Genomic DNA, 19600 nt, shown 5'->3' on the forward strand with positions numbered 1-19600 from the left:
GATATGTCAGTACTGTTAATTTACATTTGCATTTTTAAATTCAGAACCATGCATTGATTGGAAAAAGACGTACGCGGAGCTATTGAGAGGAGGAGATGGCATCAAGTGAAAATTTATTTTCATATTTTATTATATATTTTGTTGCATTCCTTTTTATATTTAAGTAGATTATTATAACTAATTTTGATTAAAAGTTTGAAATTTATTAAAGAAATAAAAATTATATTATCTACTGCGCAAAAGAGTTTTTCACTTCTGATACCGGTTCAGTCATAACAGACAATTTTCAGCTATGACGGATTTATGGTCAGCAATGACTCAGAAAAAGACATGAGAGTGAGCAGTATAGATATATAGTGAATCAATTCCGAATACCCATGTGTTAAAGAGATGTGCAAACTCACACACATACGTTTGCTTACATCAGTTTTTGCACAAGGCTCTTAAGAAAATTATAGAAACTTTGTTCTGCGCGCTGACAAAATTTTTTCAGCTATGACTGTCATATTAACCATCAGATGACCGTCACTGTTCTTGTAGGGTACATAACAAATGTAAACAACTATATGTGTGAACTGTCAATGAAAACTTATCGAAAACACACAATGTCGGTCAGAACGACTTTGGTTCCACAATCCACAAATTGTGTTTTCAAGAGGATTTCAAATCGGTGTGAACATAATATAATTGTATAAAATAAAATTAAATTTTCTATACAATACAAAAAAAAATTAATGTAATGCGTTGATTAAAAAGAAACTTATTACAGGTTATTTTTGTAGCACGATTCGTAAGCCGTCCTGTATATGCAGAACATCTTAAAATTATATATAAATTCGTTTGCGCATTGTAAATATACGAATCAGTTGGCGTACATTTCTTAATATTGAATTTTACATTATTTTTCTTATTTAACATTCAAAATGCTCAATTCTGCTATTTTGCGCTCCGCAGGGGTAAAACTCTGGTGAAATCAGCTTATAATTTGTTTGTGGTGAAATGCTCTAATGTTGGCGAGTAACCCTCCGTCAAGAGAAGCATTTTGACAATCGACACGCTATGAACCTTCTCTATGATACACGTTCTCTGGTAATAATCACAGCAGTACAGAAACTCTGTTGCACATTTGACACTTCGTTGCTAATACTCTGCTGATTTGCTGTTTGTGTTGCCAAAAAAAGATCACCTCCGGAGAAGTTCAGCTCGCGCCCACGGCCGTAATATAATATAAGCAGATTCGGCTTATCCGCTATAAACATATTTGATGGTCCCGTATAGGGATAATGGGCATCTTTCACCAGAAGAGAAAAAGTTTAACACTACCTCAGTTCCACACGAGTATTAATCGAACAGTCGTTCGGCCTTTTAAAGCAGAAATTCAGAATACTCAATCACATCGACGTTTCAACTATAAAGAGTGCTTCGAAAATTGTCATGGCCTGTACTATATTACAAATTTAGGATAGCAAGTTCACCAACGAAGGCTCAATTGAGTGGCGGCTGCCATAAACAGCATTGAATTTTTCGAAATACTCCTAGCTGGTGGCATCACTTCCTGTGGATTTATTCCTCCTTTTTATCCTCTTGAACGAGGCCAACATATTCAAAAACGTCCTTTGATTTGCCTCCTTTGAATCCTTTACTTCGGTATTCACTGCTTTCATAGAGTCTAGGACTCTACCCCAAAGGACCGCTTTTTTCTTTTTGCCGGCTGCAAATTCGGTCTCCATATCGAGCCGGTATCTTATTAGTAACTTTATTATTGAACCCGATCTTTCGCTACAAATAAGTAAACACACAATAAGTTAAAAATTTGTGTATATAAATTGATAAAATATTATATGAAATAAATCACAATTACACTAACCTTTTTTCCATACTGTTCTGCAGACAAAAAAGTGTTGCTGAAATTTTAAGAAATTGTGCGCAAAAATGACAGTAGAACGTGATGCTGTTACAAGTGTTGCCAGAAATTCTCGCAGAACGTGATACTTTGACAAATTTGCAACACTGCTGTCGTGATTGCCATCTCGAACGCACCCTAAATTCTAAGCTAAGCATGTCAGTTGGCTTTTGGCTATCACGTCACCCAGACGTGTACTGAGAAACCAATATACTTGTACCACATATAGGTATAGTATATGTATATACCCAACGGTGGCATCGAATTTCATTATGCTATTGCAATAGCATATTACAATGTATAGTGCATATACAAGTTTCTCTTACGTCCCCTATGCCGTTTTTGGGTGGTCATGCTTATCAATTTCTGAGACTAGTGTGTCGCCATTAAGTTTAGATATGTTAAAGTTTGTCATAGTGCCGTATGATCTGTTTTGTGTGACTGGGTTTTGGGAGTCTATTTCAAAGGGTATGTACTGATGGTCACAGCCAGTGTAAACCTCCATATCCTCCCAGCGCTTTATTATATAATATTTGCTATGCGCTCTGAAGCTAGTGTGATATCTGATGTAGTTTCTTTACAGCCTGGTTCCCTAAATATCGTTCCTGCTCCCGTGTTGAGTACCACAACGCCGAGCTTAGCGGATATGTCAAATATGCGTGTACCTTTGGGGTCATTGTTTCGAATTCCCCATTTAATAGCTTTTGAGTTAAAATCTTCTGCTATTTTAAAGTCTCTTCCATGACATATTTCCCGATCCGAGCACAAATGTTGTCGGATAATCTTAAGTGATGCCTGATACTTGTATTGTATCGACATCGAACAAGTTGCAACGATTTAACGATAACATTCAGTGACACAATGCCATTGCGAATACACCAATCAGCCATTTCGGTAAGTGCCGTTTCAGACAGGGACGCAAAAGAGTCTCATACCAGTTAATTGTGGGCGAGGGGACGACGAGGAAAGACGAAGGGACCGTGCCACTCGTGTTCGGGTGGCACGCTTTGTGTTCTTTTTCGTAACAGCTCGCTGCTACCCTTTTCAGCATTCCTTTTCACTTTCAAATCCTTTGAATGGTTGCAAGAGCGCTCGGTTTCAAATGAATTCGATCGCAAATTTGAGTTCTGTTATCTATTTTTGTATGTAATATGCAAATACGTATGCATAGAATAATAGAAATATTATGACAAATTGTAAATAAGGAGAAAATTAAGATATAGATTATGGAGTAAAGAAATTATGAATTTTTAATACGGAGTAAAGAAATTATGAGTTTTTAATACTTAAAGATTAGGAAATTGCTATTATAAATTTGGCCTTGAAAATATTAGTTGCGGATATTCAATACATTCTTGTGAATTAGGGAATTCCCGTCTTTAGTATTTTTTTGAAACTATTTAGCGGGTAGGTACTTGTACTATGCATATTGTTCTACCATATTCATGGTAATTCATTGCAAGCAAAATGTGTGACCATCATCTCAACATACAAATGAAATACGCAGCACGCAGTGTTGCGCGGTGTTGCGCAGTCGAACCGCACAAATATTTACGAACATTTTATGAAAAGGAATGCAGAAAAACTAGACTCGAGTTGCTGGACTCTTTTTGACCGTGTGAATGCCCAGAGCGACACCAAAAGAAAATTTGAAAAACCTCAGACTCTTTTGCATCCCTGTCTGAAACGGCACTAAGAGTTCAACAAATCGGAGTGCATCTGATTTAATCAACGCAGATATAAATCGTGGAGCGCAGTATGATACAGTCGAATTGCCTAAATGTATTTTTAGAACCAATTGGGTGCAATGTGTACATATAAACATTTGTACAAGTATGTTCTTATCTTAAATCAATAGGTTTTTACAATCGACTATTGAATGGAATGCATGCGTATTGCATGGTAATGCAATTTATGTGATTTTTTTTTATGTATATACATATGTCTTTCGCTTCCTTGGCATTGTCGATGCTAAAAATAAGCATGTTCAAAGATATTTGAACATATTGCCGTAGGAAAGAAATTAATTATTTAGTAGTGGATTGTATGTGTTTGTTATGAATATGAGTATGTACGTTTTGTACTACCTCAGCATATCAATGATAAACATGTTCAAACATATTTGAACACCCGTTGTGTAGAGCGTGTTTATTAACTGTGGCAAACTGGCATCTCTGATCAGCTGACTTTATTTACATTTGCAAATATGGCAAAATTGTAAAGCAAAATAGGTAAAATAAAAATTATGTAATGAAATTGTATTTGAAAATAAAATAATGCAAAATATTTGTTTTAGACCAAATCGAGACTTGTATGCAAATCACCGTACAGAAAATGGAGCAACGGGGAGCAGCAGCAACATATCATTTACGTGCGCAACAATCGTCCAATTGCAGGTTTATTACAAAAGATTTTTAGAAGCATATCAGGAATTTATTGGTCTTTAGTGAGGTTAAAGGCTAGGCAGTTGCAGATGTAGTACGAAGGCACGAGGTTGGTAGAATTCTGGATACCGAAGAAATTTCAATGCCACTACTAGATGTTGATTGTGAAAGCAGCCCTACTCTGAATGTAGTAGATGTGTATGCGTGTGACTCAAATTACTGATCTTTTCGACGCCGGAAACCGTTCAACGGCCACCGCAAATGTAGCTACCACATCTGAAGTTGTAGGCAGTTTTCAGGAAGTCGGTTTGTTACCAGAATCTACGTGCAACACTATAAATCGTCGCAAGACCATTTATTCACGGACAGGTCTTGCCGAAGTGCTTAATATACATACATATACAACAAAAGTTAGAAATAGAAACAAAAATCAAAGATAGATGTGTAGCTTTAAAAGAAAAGGAATTCGATTTACAACACCAACAATTTTTATTTGAAAAATATTTAGTTAAGATCGATTGGTAATTGTGGAACACAATTTTTGTTTTAGAAAAAAAGAAACTGCTTAAGGATAAGATATCTGGGTAGGACATTATACAGTATACATTTGTGCGTTTAATATATTTTGCTTGCCACTTAAATGAGACATTTCTATTTTCGAGTTCAAATTCAACTTGCCATAGAACAAACTTTAACTGTCAAATATTGGGCAAAGTTGCCATATGTGAAAGTTCCCACAAACTGTGAATACAATACATATTTTAATTTTTTATGTGATATTTTTCTCCGCTCATTTCCATTATACATATATGTATGGTATATATGTGTCAATGCACTATATTTGGTTTTTGTACCACAATTTTAGATATATGTAAATATATATAAGTGTTTCCTTGGTTTTGTTTATAACACCACTTTTTGTTTCACTAAAATTTTTTTGCCACCACACTTCTGTTTACGGTATGTACACAGGAAGCAGAAATAATAGGGACAAACTCATTCGCTTATTTCATAGCCCAAAAAACCATTTATTAACATTCATAGGTTTTAATCACTATTTACTATGCAACGAAGATTGATAACAGTACTTCGTGTTTATTGCGTTCTGACAATTCTTTCTAGAACGACCTCGTTAATCTTATTTTATTTCAGTTGCCAAAATATGGGCCGCGAAGTCCTATTTGATAAGAAAATTATGGTGAAACTATACAAGAGACGGATAAGTATTTGGCAAATATCCAATATCCAATATATGAAAAAAGGAAAATATATTTAAAACTTCGAATGACTTGAAAATGGAATTGAATCTCCAGTTACAAGTCGTAGAGCTTGGGACCAACTTCAAAAAGTTAGATTAGTTGAAAGGAGTGCTACAAAGATAGCCTTTTTAAATAAACTCAATATACAGCAAATGCCTAAGTTTGGCAGTACGCACTTAGTTCGCCAAAATTAGAAGAACGAGTTTTGGTCCGATCAAACCAAGATACACCTTTTGAATCTGACGTTAAAAGTTATGTTAGGAGTCGGGAAAGACAATTTAAGCCTAAATACACAATTAAGATAGTTGAGCACGACAGCGGTTCGAAGTTGATTCTCCTCATCTGGATAATGGATAGAAAGTGTGCAGTAGACTATTTAAACATTCTCAGAACGTTGTCTCCGAAATGTAGGACTTGTAATTTCATCCTTAAATTCCATTTTAAGTCATTAGAAGTTTTAAAAGGGGTTTTCTGGGCGTAGCGTATCAACATTTAGATAAAGTGGATTAAAGTTTTGCCTTTGCCTCTAGTTTCGGGTTTTTCACATTTAGCCTTCATGTTTCTGCAGAACTTCATGATATTGGGTATTTCCCTCATTTCTTTTTCTTGAATAGTTCTACCATCATTTTCCGATCATAAGGGTAACAATGTGCTTCGCGTTCAATATTTTATTTTTCTTCCTATTATTTTCAAATTAAAAACCAAGGTTATTTTATATTTATTTTTCATTAATGTATTCATTAAAACTCAACGTTTTACTCTGAATGTAGTAGATGTGTATGCGTGTGACGCAAATTACTGATCTTTTCGACGCCGGAAACCGTTCAACGGCCACCGCAAATGTAGCTACCACATCTGAAGTTGTAGGCAGTTTTCAGGAAGTCGGTTTGTCACCAGAATCTACGTGCAACACTATAAATCGTCGCAAGACCATTTATTCACGGACAGGTCTTGCCAAAGTGCTTAATATACATACATATACAACAAAAGTTAGAAATAGAAACAAAAATTAAAGATAGATGTGTAGCTTTAAAAGAAAAGGAAATCGATTTACAACACCAACAATTTTTATTTGAAAAATATTTAGTTAAGATCGATTGGTAATTGTGGAACACAATTTTTGTTTTAGAAAAAAAGAAACTGCTTAAGGATAAGATATCTGGGTAGGACATTATACAGTATACATTTGTGCGTTTAATATATTTTGCTTGCCACTTAAATGAGACATTTCTATTTTCGAGTTCAAATTCAACTTGCCATAGAACAAACTTTAACTGTCAAATATTGGGCAAAGTTGCCATATGTGAAAGTTCCCACAAACTGTGAATACAATACATATTTTAATTTTTTATGTGATATTTTTCTCCGCTCATTTCCATTATACATATATGTATGGTATATATGTGTCAATGCACTATATTTGGTTTTTGTACCACAATTTTAGATATATGTAAATATATATAAGTGTTTTCTTGGTTTTGTTTATAACACCACTTTTTGTTTCACTAAAATTTTTTTGCCACCACACTTCTGTTTACGGTATGTACACAGAAAGCAGAAATAATAGGGACAAATTCATTCGCTTATTTCAAAGCCCAAAAAACCATTTATTAACATTCATAGGTTTTAATCACTTTTTACTATGCAACGAAGATTGATAACAGTTTTTCGTGTTTATTGCGTTCTGACAATTCTTTCTAGAACGACCTCGTTAATCTTATTTTATTTCAGTTGCCAAAATATGGGCCGCGAAGTCCTATTTGATAAGAAAATTATGGTGAAACTATACAAGAGACGGATAAGTATTTGGCAAATATCCAATATATGAAAAAAGGAAAATATATTTAAAACTTCGAATGACTTGAAAATGGAATTGAATCTCCAGTTACAAGTCGTAGAGCTTGGGACCAACTTCAAAAAGTTAGATTAGTTGAAAGGAGTGCTACAAAGATAGCCTTTTAAAAGCTATGTTAGGAGTCGGGAAAGACAATTTAAGCCTAAATACACAATTAAGATAGTTGAGCACGACAGCGGTTCGAAGTTGATTCTCATCATCTGGATAATGGATAGAAAGTGTGCAGTAGACTATTTAAACATTCTCAGAACGTTGTCTCCGAAATGTAGGACTTGTAATTTCATCCTTAAATTCCATTTTAAGTCATTAGTAGTTTTAAAAGGGGTTTTCTGGGCGTAGCGTATCAACATTTAGATAAAGTGGATTAAAGTTTTGCCTTTGCCTCTAGTCTCGGGTTTTTCACATTTAGCCTTCATGTTTCTGCAGAACTTCATGATATTGGGTATTTCCCTCATTTCTTTTTCTTGAATATTTCTACCACCATTTTCCGATCATAAGGGTAACAATGTGCTTCGCGTTCAATATTTTATTTTTATACTCTCGCAACCTGTTGCTACAGAGTATAATAGTTTTGTTCACCTAACGGTTGTTTGTATCACCTAAAACTAATCGAGTTAGATATAGGGTTATATATATATAAATGATCAGGATGAAGAGACGAGTTGAAATCCGGGTGACTGTCTGTCCGTCCGTCCGTCTGTCCGTCCGTCCGTGCAAGCTCTAACTTGAGTAAAAATTGAGATATCTTTATGAAACTTGGTAGACATGTTTCTTGGTACCGTGAGACGGTTGGTATTGCAGATGGGCGTAATCGGACCACTGCCACGCCCACAAAACGCCATTAATCAAAAACAAATAACTTGCCATAACTAAGCTCCGCAATAAGATACAAGACTGTTATTTGGTACACAGGATCACATTAGGGAGGGACATCTGCAGTTAGAACTTTTTTTTAAAAAGTGGGCGTGGTCCCGCCTCTAATGGGTTTAATGTGCATATCTCCTAAACCGCTAATGCTATAACAACAAAATTCACTAGAAGCAAATGTTTATAGCACTTCTATTGACGGTGTGAAAATAGTTGAAATCGGGTGGCGACTCCGCCCACTCCCCATATAACGGTACTGTTAAAAACTACTAAAAGCGCGAGAAATCAAGCACTAAACACGCCAGAGACATTAAATTTTATCTCTGAGATGGTATAAATTGGCTTTATAGGAACCGCGTTCCCAATTAGACAGTGGGTGTGGCACAGCCCACTTTTAGGTGAAAACCCATATCTTGAGATCTGCTTTACCGATTTCAACCAAATTCGGTGCATAACGTTCTTTTCATGTTTCTATGTCATAGTGCGAAAATGGGCGAAATCGGACTACAATCACGCTTACTTCCCATGTAACACCATTTTCAATTCCATCTGATTCTTTCACTTTCCACTATGCAAATCAGGTAACAATGATTATATCGGGGTAAAACTTTGCGTAAATAATGCAATTAAAGTATGCCACCTTGCGGCCAAAAATTGTCTAAATCGAACCAAAACTGTTCAAACCCCTAAGTACTAAATATGTGGACCCCAGTGCCTATAGTTGACCTTCTACCGAAAATATCAGTCAATCCACAAAGAAATCTCAAACGAGTATACCATTTGACTTTGCGAGAGTATAAAATGTTCGGTTACATCCGAACTTAGCCCTTCCTTACTTGTTCATCCTATTATTTTCAAATTAAAAACCAAGGTTATTATATATTTATTTTTCATTAATGTATTCATTAAAACTCAACGTTTTAATTCGAAGTTAATTTTTAAAAAAATTTACGGTGAGTGCCCCTATTATTTCTGACACCTTAAAACGTGGTTAACTTAAAAAAAATAGTATTTACGTCGACATTCTAGAAATAATTGACAGAAAACGAATTAAACTCAAAGTACTGTTATTACGCATCGTTGCCTAAGGACTACTGTTTTTTTAAATATTTTGTTTGGGCTTTGAAATAAGCGAATGGGTTTATCCCTAATATTTCTGCCACCAGTGTATGTATATATGTAAATTTCATTTTATTTTTTGTATGTATGTCATTTTTGTGTAACCACACTGTTTAAATGAGTTTAAACTCCCTCCTCCAAGTACACCACTCTACTCAGGAAAAACTTGCGCCCCCTAATAATGCCCACCACATACTCACAACACAACATTCCATCTTACATTCGCTTATTAGACCGCAAACTCTACTTTTACACACAGATTCTTTTGTAACCCAAACCGGTTTATTGAGGGCGAGGGGACGACGAGGAAAGACGAAGGGACCGTGCCACTCGTGTTCGGGTGGCACGCTTTGTGTTCTTGTTCCTAACAGCTCGCTGCTACCCTTTTCAGCATTCCTTTTCACTTTCAAATTCTTTGAATGGTTGCAAGAGCGCTCGGATTCAAATGAATTCGTTCACAAATTTGAAATCTGTTTTCTATTTTTTGTATGTAATATGCAAATATGTATGCATAGAATAATAGAAATATTTTGAAAAATTGTAAATAAGGAAAAAATTAAGATATAGATTATGGAGTTAGAAAATTATGAATTTTTAATACTTAAAGATTAGGAAATTCCTGTTATAAATTTGGCCTTGAAAATATTAGTAGCGGATATTCAATACAATCTGGTGGATTAGGGAATTCCCGTCTTAAGTATTTCTTTGAACCTATTAAGCGGGTAGGTATTATGCATATTGTTCTACCATATTCATGGTAATTTATTGCAAGCAAAATGTGTGACCATCATCTCAACATACAAATGAAATATGCAACACGCTCTAAGTCGAACCGCACAAATATTTACGAAATGAGGGTCAAAAGAGTCCCAATGTAAAAGCCGTCTACAGCGATCCTTTTTTCGAAAACATTCGCTTGTCGTCCACGGGGCTGAGCGCCACATCATATCTTTCGCATGCCCACACTCGTTTCGCGCACGTAATTTTTGGATCCTCACCGCCTCCAGTTTTCGGGTCGAACATTTGTAGCGTCATGTTAATATATTAATAAATAATTTAAAGTTTGTAAACTCTCGAACAATCATAAATTAAATGAGGTTGTTAATACTCATTACTCGGACATTTTTATTTACGATCTTTTGTGCAAGTGTATGATTTAAACATGGTCCTTCGAGCCTAAACGAAAGGCACTATAGATTATGTCCAAGATAAAAAAAAAATAATAATAATTAAAACATTGACAGTAAAAGGAAGACTAAATTAAATTTAAAAAAATGCAATGAAAAAAGTCAAAAGTGTGATGATAAAACAAAGAAGTGCAGTGGCAATATACATATATACATACATATCTATATACATGCATACAGAAAACACACATGCAATAATACCAAAAAAAAAACAAAAAAAAAAACAATACAGATACAGAGGCAATAAGTTAAAATTGTTAAAACACCAAAATAGCAAGCAAATCTAAACATATAAATAGACATAAGTAAACAAACATATTTGCATAAATATACAGCATTGCAAAGCATTTTAAACAAACAAAAAACAACACAATCGACCGCGAAACCAAAGGACAAAACTAAAAAAAGGGCGCGGATTTAAAAACACAAAAACAATATACGTATGTACACATAAACAACATTATAAGGAATATCAGCTGGAAACATTGCTGAGATGAGCACAGAAATTTTACCACACGCACAGACATATATACAGACACATTATCCCCAAAAACCCTTAAAGGAAAACATAGTGAGCGTATCAATTTCACATTTTATTTATTATATGTAAATATGTATGCATAAATACAGTTTTACTTAATAAAAAACTGGTAACAGAAAATGCGTTTTAACATCTTAAAAAACGGTTATGAAACTGCCATAATTGGCGAAAACAGTTGGTATAATATATAATATATCTAATTAAAGTAAATATCTCGATTATCATACATAAACTTGATCTGCTAGGCTTTCAGCCAAGATTCCTTCAATGGGAATCTTCCTATATTTATAATAGAACACAACGAGTGATATTTGAGGATACACCTTCAGATACAATAAATGTTTCTTCAGGTGTTCCGCAAGGTAGTCATCTTGGCCCGATTCTGTTCTTCTTGTTTATTAACGATATCTCTTCAGTAATAGAATTCTCAAAAATTTTATTATACGCTGACGACGTAAAGCTATTTAAATCATACACTTCAACTGAGGAAAGGTGTCTGTTGCAAACAGACTTAAACAATTTGGTTGCATGGTGTGATAGAAATGATTTGCCAATGAATCTCAATAAATGTAAGATGATGTGCTTTTCCCGTAAGTCTGTGCACCAATCTTCTTATGTAATAAAACACCATATTCTAGATCAAGTTTTTAACTATGTGTATTTGAAGTTTATATGGACCCTAAGCTCAATTTTAGTCTTCATATTGATACCATGGTGTTGAAAGCAAAAGCTGTTCTCAATTTTGTTAAACGTTGGTCTAAATAATTTAGAGATCCGTATATTACTAAAACACTTTTTACAACTTTGGTTAGATCTATATTGGAATATGGCTCTGTTGTATGTAACTAGCTACCAAATCCATTCTGACAAGTTAGAGTCTGTTCAAAAACAATTTTTACTTTTCGCCTTAGCGCATTTCCGATGGGATTCTAGGGTAGGTCTACCTCCATACACTAGTCGTTTAAAACTTATTAATCTACCTACACTTTTTAGTCGTAGGGAAATGCTTGGCATAATATTCTTAGTGAAAATTTTGAATGGAACAGCCTGCAGTTCTTTTATCCCGTCTGAAATTAAATTTAATATCCCGGTTCGCTTTTCGAGGCAGTTTAGACCTTTACTGCTAAAATCCTGTAGATCTAATTTTGAACTAAACGAGCCATTCCGCCGTATATGTCATGATTTTAATTCTCATTCCAGCACATTTAACTTATCTGACTCACTTTTCAAAATTAAAAAGACTTTATTGTTTTTTTTTAATAAATGAAAATGTAACAATTTATTATATTATCTTAGCTGTTGAAATTTTTGTTTCTGTAGCTGAGCAGTTTTAGATCTCAACACTTAAAAAACTCTCTTGCCTTTTCTGACTCGGCTAATTCCGCACGTATGCGGATTGCGCCCCTCGCGTCGGTTGGGCGGGAGGAGGGTAATCGTTGGGTTATTATTAAAAAAAATAAATCATTGTCGAATGCCGTTACATATATGATTATAAACACACTCTTCCACAAACACAAAAAATGAAAAAAAAAATATTAATTCAAGTATTTACTTGCAAATTTGTCCAGCAATACCCCTTTTGCAGAATAAATCAGTAAGCAGGATTGCTTAAAAGTTAGTAAAAGGCAAAATAAAAAAAAAAATTATAATCTAAAAAAAAACAAGCATACATATATACATATTCGCTTGCCTATTATATTAACATACACAAAAATATATATGCATACACAAAATATGCAAAACTTATAATCAATAAGTGCATCATTGTACATAAATATACGTGCATACGGGAAACTACCTGCACATTATTCACTTCTCTTTCGCGCTTTCTTCTCAGTGCGAACATACATATTTATACATACGCCATAGAATCTATGCCTATGCTTATATACCCTCTATACGTTGGGTTTTTTCGATATGAAAATTTTACAAAATTATTAAAAAAAAAATATTACATATTCTTTCAAAAATAAATAGACGGCCCAATTAACAAATAAATTATTTAAAAAACAAAAAAACCGAATAAATAATTCATTAAAAACCAAAAATACAAACAGCGTGGTTAAACAAAAATGTTTAATTTATATTGTTCAAATTAACGTACGTACGTATTGTATATACAATATACGTAGATACATATTAAAACATATACAATTGTAGTTGTACCAGAGAACTTACATACATATGTACATACATAATTTATTAATTTTGTAACAATTGAAATTAGAAAATTATGAAAATAGTAAAATATCATTTTTTGCATAATCTTTCACATTTTATCAATGTAGCATTTGTGCAAAAAAAGTCATATTTTATCAATTTTTCATTATAAAAATCGTTTATATGGCAAAAAATAATCATGCATATGTGAAGTGGCATTTGTATTTTTTGTTTGAGGTATTTAATTTTTCTCTTTACGTTGGGAGATACGTATTTTGTCAGAGAACGTTGTTATAAATTCTCATTTCTGTTAAATAACAGCAAATATTACAGAAAATGGTGAACTCCTTGATCTCAATTTTTCAGCCAACCAATCGAGCATCATACAAAATTCAATTTGCACCTTTTCGTTGTTTTAAGTTCTCTGGTAGTATAGTGCCCTTACAGTGTGTCAGCTTATGACAAAAGATTGTTCAAATCAAACTAAAACTGTCCAAGCCCCTAGGTACCGAATATATAGAGCCCAGTGCCTATAGCTGACTTTTGACCAAAAATATCGGTCAATGAGAGAGATATATAATTGAAATTGGGAGAGAATCTTTTCCTGATAATAGTATGTCTGATTGTCAAAAATGGGCTGAATCGGATAAATACTTCTCTATTAATTAATAAAATTAAGTTCACATATTTTTTTACAATTGTGCATTTTTGTGACTAAAATAAGTAAAATCAGCCCTATCCCCCTAATCACAGATCTTTTAAACATCCATTTGATTTTACTCTATATATGTTTGTGATGGTATGTGAGATACATACTATAATGAAACTCAGGGAGCATTTTATTCTGTTAATAGTAAGCTGTATCGCTAAAAATAGATAAAAATCGGGTCAATACTACCTCTATTTCTCATATATGTGAATTTAGTCTACGAATTACTCCATCTCCCAAATACTACATATATTGATTTTCGCTATTCTAACAAACCTTATGTCAAACATGTCGTTCATTCTGTATAACTATTTATGAAATTGCTTGAAAATGTGATCTCAAATATCTCATCTGAAGAAGATTTTAATATAATTTAAACTGACGCGAAGTAAAATATAATAATAAAATTAATTTTTCTAACACTTGAAGGTATCTCCCCCGCTTTGATCTTTGAAAGTTGCAAGAGTATAAAATGTTCGGTTGCACCTGAACTTAGCCCTTCCTTACTTGTTTTTTTTTTTTTTATTAAAACCTCGAAAGACTATGCATGCAATTGTACCCAGTGTATTGAGTAGAGGTATGCAGTGTATTAGAGATCACACCAAACTTTGTCAGCACTCACAACAGAGAACGAGAAGGTACAAATTGAATTTTGTATGATGCTCGATTGCACGGCTAACAGAGCTGAAACATTGAGATCAAGGAGTTCACCATTTTCTGTAGTATTTGCTGTTATTTAACAGAAATGAGAATTTATAACAACGTTCTCTGACAAAATTCGTATCTACCAACATAAAGAAAAAATTAAATACTTTGAACATAAAATGCAAATGCCACTTCACATATGCATAATTATTTTTTGCCATATAAACGATTTTTATAATGCAAAATTGATAAAATATGATTTTTTTGCACAAATGCTACATTGATAAAATGTGAAAGATTATGCAAAAAACGATATTTTACTATTTTCATAATTTTCTAATTTCAATTGTTACAAAATTAATAAATTATGTATGTACATCAATATGTTATATTATATAATATAATATAATAATATACCTATTATCACTTGTCAATAAATACATGTGCGCGCACTGCTCTATATGTAAGTATGTACTTATGTACAAATATGCGTATGACATTGCAAAATAAGTAATGCATACACAAATCTATGTACATATATACATATATATACGTACAAATGTAAGTATGTGAGCCAATAGAAAAAATACAAACATTGTTATACAAAAACAACAATTCTCTCAAATAGCATCAGCACCAGAAATCAATATGGCAGCCAAATTGACAAATCCTAAATTTGTAGTAAATCACACAACAACAACATTTTCATTCAAGAACGCTGGCGCACATGCAATAAGCTAAGTCGTTTCATTCATAAAAGCAAACGCCTTACACATCTCCACAAGCATGAGCTTGCCTACAAGCGTCTTTTCGCGACGATGGCAAAAGCTAGAAATCATAAATTGAACCTTTTTATTTTCCCTCTAGAAGGGAAAAGTGACAACCCTGCAAGCCCACAAAACACAGAAAAAAGTGACAAAAGTGGCAACAAAGCTTTTGTCAATTTAAAATATTTCACAATTCCAAAATATTTTTCCGTGACTTGCAAAAATCTGCGTCAATATGTATGCATGCTCATATATAAACATACATATTTACGATGATTTGTGGGCAAAGCTGTTGAGCGGCAAGAGAAGCGGTGACAATCGGCGAGCGTTCGTTTATTTTTCGGCACATCTCGGATTTTCTACCAACAACACAATGTTGTGAAGCTTTGTCGTCGCGTCAGTCCTTCGACAGATTGACTCTTTGACATAAAAGCAAAAAACGTGAGCTTCGATCATTGGTTGACCGTGTCAACGGAGATTTCACATGAAGCAATGAGTGTACATATCTACATACATATGTTGTTTGTAGACAAATTTACAAATATTTTGCTTTCATATTTCTAGATTAGAACATATTTAGAAACCGCGATTAACAACCGCAAAGTAATTTTGTTTAAATAATTTTTTTTACATCGACTGGCGTTGAAGAACTTTTTTGTTCCACAGTAAATTTTATTTTTTTGTTGTCGGTATTACCATCGGCTGGCGTTGTAGAACTTTTTTGTTCACAATTGAATATTATATTTTTATTGCCGGTATAACCAACTGTTGGCTTTTTTTTCACATTATATTTTTCATTATTGTTGCCGGTATTATCATCGGCTGGCGTTGTAGAACTTTTTTGTTCCACATTATATTTTTTATTTTTAATATATTCATTGTGCTGATATAAATTTTCAGCTGGAGCTTTCGGAGTCTCTGCTCCCAAAGTAATTATATCTCCTTTAATGTTTTCATCTTTTAACATGTGTTGCTCAGATTCACCTCCTAAGCTAAATATGTCTTCTTCCTTTTCATTATTTATATATATTCATCAACTTTTTTTGTTTCAAGTTGATCACTGCAATAATTTCCTTCAAAAATTTGTATCCAATTAAAAAGTCTGCCTCTAAATTTTGGATTTCGTAAAAAAAATTGTCTTATACCATATAAAATGATAATAACGTATTATCGAAAATCCATTAATTGTTTTTACTCCTTTATATATGTTTAATTCATTTTTATTTTTGTAAATTCCTGAATTTTTATAGCAACTTGTTGCTCCCGTATCTACAAGTATTTTAAAGTTTGGGAATTAACCCTGTCATGTAGGAAAATATATGGTAGAGTTAGTTTTGATCTAAAAACTGATCCTCTTTAATATTATTTATTCTTTGTGTTTTATTTGGTGGTTGATTACTTAGTTGTGCGATGGCATATGGTCGTTTATCTAGAATTTTTATTCGTGTATTCTGTACATTATTATTTACGTTATAATGTGGCCGGTTTTGGACTCAAGTACTTGGATCCGACATCCATTGGTCTAGGTCTTGGCGGAATGTTTTTTAAAATGTCCTTTGATTGTAGGCTCTTTGAAATTGGGTTTATGAAAACCGTAAATTATTATTAAAATTCCCGTTATTGAAGTTAGTACGTTTCTGTAATGATTCGGATTTTTCCCGAATTTAAAAGCGAAAATTGCTCGCATATTATTTGCTTCTAATTCTTGTGCTTTTGCCAACGCATGTGGCAAATCACTTGGTGATAGTGAGAATAATATAATATATATATTGGCTAAATTTCCATTTAGACCTGTTATAAATATACGCAAAGCATCCCGCCTAGTCCTTGCGGTTAATTCTTTAGTTACGGCACTATCCGATCCGTAAGTCATTATCGTTTTATTAATTAGTAAAGTTATTTTTCATTAACCTTATTATAGTGTTCAATAATTGAATAACTGCAGGAGATGAGGTTTGATAATATGAGCCGGTCACTTGTCCTTGAGCGAAAAAAGAGCAAAATCGATTTGTGCCAAAATGGCATCGAAATTAAGAACCGTTCCGTGATTTGATAATATGTCGTTAGCATCATTTGTAATTTTATTTCTCTGTATAGTTAGTGCAGCAAAATATCTACGGCTGGCCCTTACATATAAACTCATTGCATTACTGGCTGATTCCCTCCAGCTAACATATTTAGTTTGTTTTCCACTAAATTCTGGTAGTGACTTGACCACGTTAAGCTTTGCTGCAGTTATTAGACTAGCAACAAAATTCTCGTTTTCACTATTTAGAGCCATTTACTTTTACTTTCTTCATCTTGTTTGTTTCTACCTTTTAAGATTTTCAAAATTGTATTCCTTTTTTGTTGTCATTTTTTTAAGTTTTTTTAGTTTATTTATTAATATATATATATATATATTTTTTTTTTACCCTTGTTACCTTCGGCTCGATTTGTGGAAACTTTCTGTGTCTTATTTTTAATATATTTCCTATTTTTAATAATTTTTTATTTTTGCCATTATTATTATTGTGGAATTTTCCTGCTCCTTTTTTTAAATATAATTTTTTTTTTTCATCCTTTCTAGGAAAGGAAACTCTTTTTTTCTGGAGTTCAGAATCGCAGAATTGAAGTCATGATATAAACCAGAGGGTTGTGAATCGCGGTTTCTAAATATTTTGTTATATGGCTGGTCGAGCCTCCATTTAGAACATGTTTTTTTTTTTAATTTTAGTACTTGTAAGTTTCATATGTACGTATCAGATTTACAATGCTCACAGTACTTAAGCTTAAAATATTTTATACAACTGAGATTATTGCACAAGATTTTTATTCAGTTTTATAGCTATAAATTTAATATATCTGAAATATATTAAAATATTAACTTACTATTTTACGTCCTTTTCTAAAGAGAGTTTGTTGATTGGTGTTTAATTGCTTCGCTAGTGTTGATTGCTCGCCCGAAGTTTGTATGCCTTTCTTATTTGCTCTGACTCTTCCATTATTAATATTTGATGTTGGGTTTTGTATTATGATTTGTAGATTTTATATTTCATACACATTTTATGGCTGTTGGTTTATATTTGTTGTAGATAGTTGTCTCTAGTTGTTGTATAAAATTTATTTTCTGGTAGAATTTTATTAATTTTAAAGTTTTAGCAAATTCGTCCTGGCATAAGAATAGGTTTTAATTATTCACTCGATACCAGGGGTGTTGGTTTTTACTCTTCTGCTCCCGAGAGGATACTTGTTTTTTGTTAAGTTGTTCGACACGCATCACTGATATTATCCTTTCGGCTAGGGATACTTGTTATTTTCTCCCTTTTTTTGCCGATGATATCACTAACACATGTAACACATGTCCCACGTTGTTAGGCGCCAATTAACTTTCTTGTTTTGGAAAGTATTAAAAAATATATATAAAAACGATAGTTTGAGTGTTCCTGATGGATAATTGAGCTTTTTATTTCAATTTACTCTTATTTTTTTTATACTCTCGCAACTTGTTGCTACAGAATATAATAGTTTTGTTCCCCTAACGGTTGTTTGTATCACCTATAACTTATCGAGTTAGATATAGAGTTATATATATATAAATGATCAGGATGAAGGGACGAGTTGAAGTCCGGGTGACTGTCTGTCCGTCTGTGCAAGCTGTAACTTGAGTAAAAATTTAGACATCTTTATGAAACTTGGTACACATGTTTCTCGATACCGTAAGACGGTTGGTATTACAGATGGGCGTAATCAGACCACTGCCACGCCCACAAAACGCCATTAATCAAAAACAAATAAATTGCCATAACTAAGCTCCGCAATAAGATACAAGACTGTTATTTGATACACAGAATCACATTAAGAAGGGACATCAGTGGTTAAAATTTTGTTTTTGGTTTTGTTGGTCCCGCCTCTAATAGGTTTAAAGTGCATATCTCTTAAACTGCTAAAGCTGTAATAACAAAATTCACTGGAAGAAAATGTTTTTAGCACCTCTACCTACAGTGTGAAAATGGGTGAAATCGGGTGAAACTAACCCCCTTCTCCATACAACGGTACTGTTAAATAATACTAAAAGCGAGATAAACCAAGCACTAAACACGCCAGAGACAATAAATTTTATCTCTGGGATGGTATGAGATGACTGATGGCGTTCAAAATTAGACAGTGGACGTGGCACCGCCCACTTTTAGGTGAAAACCCATATCTAGGGATCTGCTTAACC

The 19600-nt window shown here is 33.3% G+C and overlaps 2 long non-coding RNA genes across 2 annotated transcripts in view; one reads left to right on the forward strand and one right to left on the reverse strand.

The window, feature by feature from the left end:
* Window positions 1-19600, reverse strand: part of LOC138858972 (uncharacterized) — a 162291-nt gene that overhangs the window by 82281 nt on the left and 60410 nt on the right. The window lies entirely within an intron of this gene.
* On the forward strand, window positions 3603-7036 carry LOC118680451 (uncharacterized). Its single transcript, XR_011398002.1, has 2 exons — window positions 3603-4134; window positions 4200-7036. It is a non-coding gene; the product is annotated as an uncharacterized lncRNA (long non-coding RNA).

The sequence above is a fragment of the Bactrocera oleae genome, chromosome 2, assembly GCF_042242935.1.
Source record: "Bactrocera oleae isolate idBacOlea1 chromosome 2, idBacOlea1, whole genome shotgun sequence".
Lineage (NCBI taxonomy): Eukaryota > Metazoa > Arthropoda > Insecta > Diptera > Tephritidae > Bactrocera > Bactrocera oleae.